At 36.1% G+C, this 10,369-nt stretch overlaps 1 long non-coding RNA gene across 1 annotated transcript in view; it reads left to right on the forward strand.

The window, feature by feature from the left end:
- Window positions 1-284: 284 nt before the first annotated feature.
- LOC115277340 overlaps window positions 285-10,369 on the forward strand; it is an 11,878-nt gene continuing 1,793 nt past the window's right edge. Inside the window, exon 1 of the long non-coding RNA XR_003902383.1 lies at window positions 285-358. This is a non-coding gene — a long non-coding RNA (uncharacterized LOC115277340). The remainder of the gene's footprint in view (window positions 359-10,369) is intronic.

Genomic DNA, 10,369 nt, shown 5'->3' on the forward strand with positions numbered 1-10,369 from the left:
ATCAGTTATTCTAAAATGAATGAATCATTGTTTTGTACATCTTCCAAAATCTAACTGGCATAGCCACCGACGCCAAGAATCAAGTGATCACGTTTAATCACATAAGGTTTGACGGTACACCTACACTGTCTTGAGTTCTCAGACTGTTGGCTTGGATTCCATTTAAATAGTCAATCTGTACTTCAGTGACGTGATTCTTTTGGTTATGAAAGATAATAAGTATGAACCTACATTATTTATTTTTTACAGATGAAATATCTTGGGCTTTTGTTTCAGCTGGTATAGTCTCATAGCAGTGCCAAGAGGAGGAGAAAATCTTAGAATTGCCTCTGAGCATTTGCCTCACTTTTTGGTGAAGGTAAGAAGGTTATCTAGGGGCACCTGGGTGGCTTAGTTGGTTGTGTCTGACACTTGTTTTGGTTTAGGTCATGATCTCATAGTTTGTGAGATCAAGCCCCACATCAGTCTCTGTGCTGACAGAGTGGAGATGGCTTGGAATTCTTGCTCTCTGCCCCTCACTCACTCTCCCTCTCAAAATAAATAACTTTTAAAAACTTGAAAAAAATAAGATGGCTATCTATCCAGGTTTACGGGGGATGCCGTGTTTTTATCTTAGGGGAAGTAGCAGGGTGGGCAGAGTTTTCTGATCTGGGTGGAGGGCATATCTTAGGTCTCCGGTGTTTTGTGAGGCTCTAAGTCGTCAAAGCATCATTTAAAATTTGAGATATTGTGGGGCGCCTGGGTGGCTCAGTTGGTTCAATATCTGACTTTGGCTCAGGTCATGATCTCATGGTTTGTGAGTTCAAGCCCTACATCAGGCTCTGTGTCTGTTTTGGATTCTGTGTCTTCCTTTCTTTCTCTGCCTCTCCCCTACTTGTACTCTGTCTTGTTCTCTCTCTCTCTCTCAAAAACAGACAAATGTAAAATTTTAGTTTTACAATACACAGTCATAAATAGATATGGTCTAAATTTATTTGTCCTTACTAAGGGATTAAGTTATTTGAATATGTGCTGTATCTCAAAGAAGGTAATTGAAACGGATTGGCTATGACACATCCTGTAAACCAGGAAGTTTAGTTATGTCCTGTTGTTTATGACACACATTGTTAAGACAGTTAAGTAAGTAGATGTATGTACTTAGATACATGTGTGTGTATTTATGTATGTGTGTACCCCTGTTCATACATACAAAAATGAACACACTTTTGAACACTCCAAGTAACAAACTAATATGATGTTAGTGTCATTTAATTCCAGTTGGGGACCAAAAAAATTATAAGTTACCTGATTCTTGGTCAAAGTTTTTGAAAAATTAGCTGGGTCAATCAATTCATGATTTCTTTCTGAATATTTGCAAAACTTTATACTATTTCAAAATTACTAAGGTGAAAATTGACTGAAGACAGGTAGCCACAGACATTAACTTGGGAGAAGCATGGTTTTAACTTAACTGGCTTTGAATCCACACACACATTCTTTATTACGTATAAAAGGAGGTTTATGGTAAAAAATCATTATTTTGTTTTGGATGAAATTTTTAAATGTGATAATTACTAAAAATTATGTTATGTTACAAAGTTTAAAGTGCATGTAATTTTGAATAAGAAATGTAACTCAATAGGGCAACTTCTATTGGTAACTTAGGCCTCCTGTGGATGTGATGTCTTATTGCATGAGAAACTTTGAGGATATTTTTAGAATGAGAGATAAGTAAATATTGTACTTTCGGTTTCAGGAAAATTTCATGAAGACTCCACTGAAAAATATGAGAACAAACTAAATAATTTATCTTTTTGATAGAAATTTTCCTCTCTGTATCAGTAATCATGGAACACCTGTTCTATAATAAACAAAATATAAATTGAATTAACCAAGCACATTCTTATTTAGAAAGCAATATGCTAAATCCATAGCAAAATCTTGAGCTCAGTTAGGGGAAGAATTAAATCTTTTTTTCTGACAATTAAAACAAAAACTGCTTGGATAATTTAAGGAAAAATGGAAAGAAATGAATATGAGACCATAAAGGGAAATTATGTTATAAAAAGAGAGTAAAGAACTTGGCAATAGCAGCCAACTTCCATCATGATGATGTATTTATTTTGGCAATGTTAACAACATTTGGTTACATATGTTAGCTTTACAGACTCCTTGCTTATGTTTTCAAGAACTAGAAAAGGATTTGGAATTGAAACAAATTGAATTAGGAAATCCAGTGTAATTAGTGTATTATAAGAATAACAAAAGCTTAAACAAAATATAAGAATATAGGTAAATATGAGTAACATGATAAATATTAGGCATTGTAAGAGTCATAAATGTATGATTAAATATAAATAAAGCTGAGGCAAAACAGCATCAAATTCAGTATGGGTGATGCAGTGCTAGACCCTTGATTAAACAGTAGTCCTCTTCTGACTGACAAGGTCATTGTTCATCAGATATCTCCCAGTTTGTGAGAAACCCACAGTGACAGTGGGAGACCAGTTCACGCGGTCTCATCAGTGTTCACACTGGATAGTAAAGAGTTCAAGCAGTATGGTCCCAAGTCCCTCTGATGTGACAGATGGATTCTGGGCCTATTTTTCACTAAAAACCAAAAGACAAAGAAAGTTGAGTTAGAACAGGAAGGGGAGACTATATTTAATTCTGAACAGAAAGACCAACTTAAAACTAGCACATAGATAATCGATTTCTTTTTTAAAAGAAAGTCGTAGAAACTAACAAAGAAGTAGAGACTGCTCAGAGGTCTTACTCATTACAGGGAAGAATTTCTTCTAACTCAATACCAATGTCAGCGTCTGACCATTGCAGACATCAAAATACAGGATTCCAACATCCATCTTTGATGGCACAATTCTACCCAGGATCCTCTGTACTTTGAGGTAATGGAATTGCTGTTATCAACAGCAACTCACCTGCTTAAATGAAGAAATGGTTATAACCATAGCTGAGTTGTTATAATAACACACTTCACAAAAACATGTCATATTTAAATACTGTTGACCATGAGAGTATCAATCACAAATCCAGCTCTTCTCTGATGGTTTTATTAGCCAGATCTTCTATTTAGCTTGTATATACCTTGAACACTCACACCCCTAACCCACACACCAGACAGAATATACACATATAAGAAACCACATGTACATATAAGAGTATATGACTCCATATCTATACATATTTATATATTTAAATGATTATATATTATATCCATGAATATATTCCAAATATCATATATATAGATAGAAAGAAAGATATAGATAGATAGATAGATAGACAGATAGATAGATAGATCGATCTCCCAAATGATCCTAATGCAATCTCAACTAAAAAGAAAGAAATCGTGGCTCTTACATTCTCCTACTGTTTTCACTTGGTAAGTAAGCTCAAGCCCTTAGGGATTCTTTCTGAGACAACACCTTCATCTGAGACACCAAGAGCCTAATTGTAAGTTATTTCTACCAGGTAATTACCTGGTAAGTTATTTTTCCCTTCCAGGCTGTCTATTTTTTAAAACAAAGGACATCTTTCTCATTGGATGTTCCACACAACCAGTAAAGCACTAGGTGCAGATGAGAACACAAATCTGAATTGATAGGAAGAAGGAAGGGTGAGAGGAAGGAAGACAAAAGCAGGGTAAGAGGCATTTGGAGAGCTGTCTCCACTCCTCAGGGGCTGCCAGATCCCAGTCTTCACTACTCCTGGACTAGAGCAAAACTGAGGAAGAGCAGCAATACTCTGTGAAGTTTCTAGTAATTTCAGAGTTGTGTCCTGTCTCCCATGACACCGGGGAAGGAGAAAGACAACATAGGACCAGAGCCAATAATTTCCTCATTGATTAAAATGTCACCTAAGCTATTTAAGGAGGAAAAAAAAGAATCTCTCTGCAAGGTTACATTCCCAGGCCACAATCCATATGTCCCTATTTCACATAGTAATCTTCCAAATCCTCATCTCCCCTTATTTATATTTTTCTCCTCGCTCTGAGGTTTGGAGAATTGATGGTGTAAACATATACTGCAAACTCTAAAAAAAAGCCTACCATTTTCTAGCTCCCTGTTCAGGGGAAAATGTCCTCTCTGAGTGTGTTCATACTTGCCTTGTTCAAGAGTAATCACTTATCATTCTATTTGAAAAAAAACTATAAAAACAAAACAAACAAAGAAAAAAAAAACCCAGAAAATGGCCGCCAGCACGGGCGTTCTGATCTGTCAGGAGGGCCTCCAGTCAACCTGGGGATATGGCCGGGTGCTTTCTCCAGGCAGCCCTGTAGCCGAGGGCTGAGCTGAGCTAAAACTTCTCGGGTCTCTGTGGGACATGATTATTTTTCCAGGGCCAATGATCAGGAAAACTTGAAGAATGACTATTGAAGAGTGGATTTCTGTGCATCGCCTGTTATATAAAATCTTGTCAAAATGGTTTCCTTCGTATATCAGTCGTAAACTGTTTGATACACTGTGGCCAGGGTAGTTACAAAGAGGTGCGTTCACCTGCTTGGCAGCTCCGTTTCTCACCAAATACTGGCTGATTATTTGCACAAGTAATTTTGCTGGTGATTCTAAGGGATATATAAGTAAAGCACACATATAAATTGTATCATCTTCAAGTTTGTGATATAAGAAATAGTATATATATATAAATTATATATTATAATTATATACATATGATATAATAATACATACACATATAATATATATTGTATGTAAAATACATATTATATATGCTATAAATATGCTATATAAATATAATAGCATATTTCTTTTTTGTTATAGTTTATTGTCATATTGGTTTCCATATAACACCCAGTGCTCTTCCCAAGTGCCCTCCTCCATGACCATCACCCCCCTTCCCCTTTCCCTCTCCCCCTTCAGCCTTCAGTTTGTTTTCAGTATTCAAGAGTCTCTCATGATTTGCCTCCCTCCCTCTCCCTAACTCTTTCCCCCACTCCCCTCCCCCATGGTCCTCTGTTAAGTTTCTCTGGTTAGACTTTTGAGTGAAAACATATGGTATCTATCCTTCTCTATAATACTATATTTCTAAATAATATACACAGAAATAGATTCTAATCATAATGGGAGCTAGATCAATGTTTTATAATGAGTCATGTTAAGGCACATGGGAATTCAAACAAGGGTTCTCTACTTTTCAGTTTAGAAATATAAATTGTAAGTTTGTGGTAAATACAAAATCTGACTTAGAAGGAGGTGTCTGCCTTAGAGTATAAGGGGAAAAAGACATCTTAGACAATGGAAACAGGAGGAGAAAAAGCACACAGAAAAAAATCGCTTTTGATTCAAAATAGCTTGTAGTTCAGCATGACTAGCCTCTGTGCTTAACACAATGACAAATGATGAGAAAACCACTTACATAAATTGTTGGGTTCAGAGCATGGAAAAATGACGAGTATATATGGGCATCATTCCATAGGCAATGGGGAGACATTAAATAATTTGAACATGAGCGTGATCTTCTGGAGATCAATCTGGCAGGTCAGCACACGGAACACTGAGAGATGGAGAAGACAGCAGGGAAGGGACAGTAGCCCCCAGGGTTTCTGGAAGGGAGCAGGGAGAGGGGCCGGCAGATGAATGAGAGGCATTTGGGATATAAAACAAGTGATATCCTGCAAGTCAACGGGGGGGGGGGGGGGAGCGAAAAGAGAAAATAGCCAACTTGATGACAACTAAACTGTGGTCCAAAAAATATGTTTTTAGAAGCAACGGATTGTGTCAAAAGAAGTGTGATGTTCCTGAGAGATAAAATTGATCACGCCACTGGAAAACTCTGTACAAGGGTTACCTTAGATGTGTTTGAAATTAAGTATTGCTTTTGATCAAGGACCTAAGAGCCCTATTTGCAACACTGCTGTCATTGGCTTTCTGATATTAGAAAATAGGCATTATTTTGTACAAATTTTCCTGAAGATTGTCTGGAATCAGTAGAGGGGAAGCAAGTTTGATTTCCTTTCTTCTTTAGGTAGAAATACTAAACCTCAAGAATGTATCGATGTATCAAAAGTACTCCTGGACAAAGATACCAGCCAGTTTTATGAGTTTTGTTGTTCATGTTTGGGTCCCTCTATTTGGTTGCATAACTGGTGAAGACTCAGTCTGAGCAAAGTGAGTGTGGATCTTTGGAAAGCATGCCTAATTATGGTCTGGAATTGGCTTATCTATGATCCTTTTCTGATATCCAGTTGCCCACCAATACCATGTGCTCCCGTGCAGTCTTTGACCACCCAGTTCCCTTCCCACAGGGCTCTGGGAGGCCCTGTGTTCCCCAGGCACCTAATACTCTGGATGCTTCCTAGGTACACATCTCCACCAAGTATCTACTGTTTAGCCAGGGTTCTAGGGTCAAGTTCCTGTGCTGTGAGAGTTAGATACAAGGAGGCCAGTCAACTCTAACCATACTGATTTAAAAGAAGAGAGACAGAAAGAACATATCCCAAAAATGTTCAGATCAGTTATTGCCAGGGGTGAGAGAAAGAGGGTGTGGAATATAGGAGGTGTGTGTGTGTGTGAGCCTGTGCATTATGGGAGCTACAGGGAGATGTGAAAGCATGAGCTTCAAAAATAAGCTCATTAAAGAGAATTCAAAAGCAGTTTGAGAAACATTGGAAGGGGACAGAAGCATTATCAGTAAAGCGTGGGGAATAAATTCACAGGCTTGAGATTCAGAAGTGTGGGAAGGCTGTTCTAGATATTCCTGATTTTGTGAAGTATAGCATGTTACTTAAACCGAAGAGTTTTGCTTCCTTATCTATAGAATAAGTTAGATAGCATGAATTCCCATTTTCCTTTGGGAGGATGATTAAGTTAGATGATAAACATGTCATTGGTTTTTATCTTTATCGTAATGGGTCGCTTTGACATTCCTTTTTTCTTTCTCTCCTTCCTTCTCTTTCTGTTCTTCTTTGTCTCATGGTGAAGGACTAGTTTTGAGTTGTTTGCTCCCACGAATTCTCGCCTGTGCCGGATGGCAGCGAGATAGAGCTGTCCCAATTTTCTGGTAAAATTTTCCACCCCAGAACAGAGCAAAGCTAATTGGTTCCTAAGGGATTTCTTTTCCACAACTAAATTATTTGTCTGAGTGTTATGATATTTATTTTTCTCTAGAAAATAATTCATTATACATGCTCATTTGAAGTAACCAAGGTATAAAAAATAGGTTATATATAGTTTATGTTGTTGAAAGCAAACTAGTTTGCATGCATTCTTGTTATCACGCAGTAGATGTCTATGGGTATACTCAATATGTGTCCATTTCCAATATTGTGGATAAAATTTTCCACTCTGCAATTAACCTAAATACTAGGCTATGAATACTTTTCCCGTTTTTCTGTATGTTAGATGCTGTGGAAATCACAAGAAAGCCTAGAGTCTGAACTTCCTTCTTTTCACACTACCCGATCACCACCTGCCTCTCTGTAGCTGCTGTGCTTCCTGCCAAAGATCCAGTTTCAAAAACCTGCACTCTCTCTGGGCTTCCTCATTTTTACCCAACATGCATTCAAGCTCATAAACATATGACCCGACTCGTGTGTGAGGTATTTTTTTGTCCTTGTGTTGTAATGGTGAAAGTATGCTGTAGGTACACCTCGCTACTTCTAGCTGAGTTCTAGCTCTGTGGCTCTAATGCATTGTAATGACTGATCAACCTTCCATTGTCTGAATGGACCATATTTATTCAACAGACTTGTTAATAGACTCTCGTGATTTTAAATATTTTGCCTCTATGAATAATACTGTGTTAAACATTCTTACAGTCATTATCCACATGTCCCAGACTTCTGTTTCTATGAGAAGTAGAATTTGGATAAAATAATAGTATTGTTTCAGGAAAATGTATTTAAACTTCAAAGAAGAGTTTTATGGAAAAAAATTTTTGGATTACCTGGTAAAGAAGGAAACCTTTGTAAGGTTCGTAGTAGTGAGTTTCAGGAGAATAAATGTGAGCAGAGACAGAGAGAAGTGGACCCTTATGCTATGCTAGCCGGGTCAGAACAGTGATGATACTCAACTTGAAGACAAAGGAAATGTCAGACAATAAGAACAACACGGCAAAAGACAGACAACTTGTATATTTGGGGAAAGACTAGAAGCTCATGAGAGCAGGAGTCAGTGAAAGATACAAATAGACAGGTTTTGTTGGGTTGATATATGGATTGTTTTGACTAGAAAAGTAAGGAATTTGGAACTTCTGCCGCAAAAGGGAAATGAAACATATGATGTGGTTTTTGTTTTATAAAGATTAGGCTCTGATTTGAACAAGCATTTCCCTAAAAAAGAAACCCAGACTAAATGTTCTTATCCGTTGTCAAAGAAATGGAGAGTACACCATGAACATAGTTTCTATTTCTCATGGAAAATACATTGCAAAGGTATAGCAAAATAATGAATTGCATGCTGTTAGAAAGTGAATCACTATCTTTCTGTAATGCAAATTAGCAATTTATACCAATAGCATGAAAATTTCACAAACTCTTTCAGCCAGTAATTCTCCAAGAATGTGAATTAATTAAATAATTACAGCTGTATGCAAAGATTTAGCTCTATATTGTCACTTTGTTTAAAATAATAAAAAAAAAAAAGCAAACCAAACATTTCAAAATGGTGAAGTGGTAAAATTAGTTATGGTGTACTCAAATAATGGAATATTTGGTGGTCATTAAGTAGTGTTATACAAGATTCAGTTGTATAAAATAAATGTGATATACTGTAAAATGGAAAATTAGTTCACAAGCATTTTAGCATTAACATTTAAAATATAAACTTATGTAACATAAATATATAAATAGCTAATAGAAATACATGTAATATTAGAAATAAATGTCTAGGCTATTTATATAAAATATACTTCTATTATATGTTTATTATTTACATAAATAGAAATATATTTAAATGATATATTTATAAATATACACAAAATATTTATATTTATAATAAATATACATAAATAATACACAAAATATATAACATAAATAATATAAATAAACATAAATAAATATACATAAATAATACACAAAATATATAACATAAATAATATAAATAAACATAAATAAATATATATTTATAAACAAATAGAAATGATATATAAATAAATATAAATAGTAGAAATAAATATATATAATAACTAAGTAGTAGAGAAAAGAAAGTTTCCTGAAAAAGCCGACATATGTAAACAAACTGAAGATTAGATAACAAAACATATGTAATAATGCTAATAATTATTTATAAAATAGTCAGCATGTAGGGTCAGAGGAAGCATCGTGGAAGTAACTAATCTTCGACTTTGCATTAAAGAGGTTTCATTTGTTTATTTTTTCAGCAGACTGTGTATCTGTTCTCCTTGTGTCATATAAAGCTAAACATGGCTGAAAAGCAGATAGGGCAAATCCAGCATGAACTAAAAATTGGATAAGGGACAAATAATATAGCTAATGAGAGCAATATCAATTACAATAGAAGGTTCTGGAAGGAAATTTTTGTGTAATAAGCTGATATTGGCCTTGAATACGAAATCAGAAATAAGGAAACAAGAAGGACATTTTAGCAAATGCAGTCATTTGTGTTCTTTGTTCCAAAATATTGGAGTAAGGAATATGAAGTGAAAAATACTAATAATAATTTAAAAAAAATAATCTCAAGAGTGTTTCTAGAAACACAAGTGAAAGAGAAAACACGAATGTAAGTCTGAAAGAGTAGTGCTATTCATAAGGCCAAGAATGATCAATGGCACTGTGAGAAGGTTGTTGCTTTAAAGTATAGTAAACAAGGGATGCCTGGGTGGCTCAGTCAGTTAAGTGGCTGACTTGGACTCAGGTCATGATGTCAAGGTTTACATCAGGCTCTGTGTTGACAGCTAGGAGCCTGGAGCTTGTTTCAGATTCTGTGTCCCTCTCTCTCACTCTCTGCCCTTCCTGGCTCTCACTGCCTCTCTCTCTCTGAAAAATAAATAACCATTTTTAAAAATAAAACAAGTGTGGTAAATAAAAGGGCAGGTGCTAAATGTAGTTTTACATGGTCAAGTGCATGAACTAACAAGTTAAAGGTGTAAAGCAGCCTATATCAGGTTCCCATGGCTGCTTACAAATCACCTGACCTGACGAATGGATCAAGAAGATGTGGTATATATTCACAATGGAGTACTACATGGCAATGAGAAGGAATGACATATGGCCCTTTGTAGGAAAGTGGATGGACCTTGAGGGTGTCATGCTGAGCGAAGTAAGCCAGGCAGAGAAGGACAGAAACCATATGTTTGCACTCATAGGTCTAGCAGGAAAACAAGAGAGACCTAATGGAGAACCAGGGGGAGCGGAGGAGGGAGAGAGAGTTGGGGAGAGAGAGGGATGCAAAACTTG

The sequence above is a fragment of the Suricata suricatta genome, chromosome 14 (genome assembly GCF_006229205.1).
Source record: "Suricata suricatta isolate VVHF042 chromosome 14, meerkat_22Aug2017_6uvM2_HiC, whole genome shotgun sequence".
Taxonomy (NCBI): domain Eukaryota; kingdom Metazoa; phylum Chordata; class Mammalia; order Carnivora; family Herpestidae; genus Suricata; species Suricata suricatta.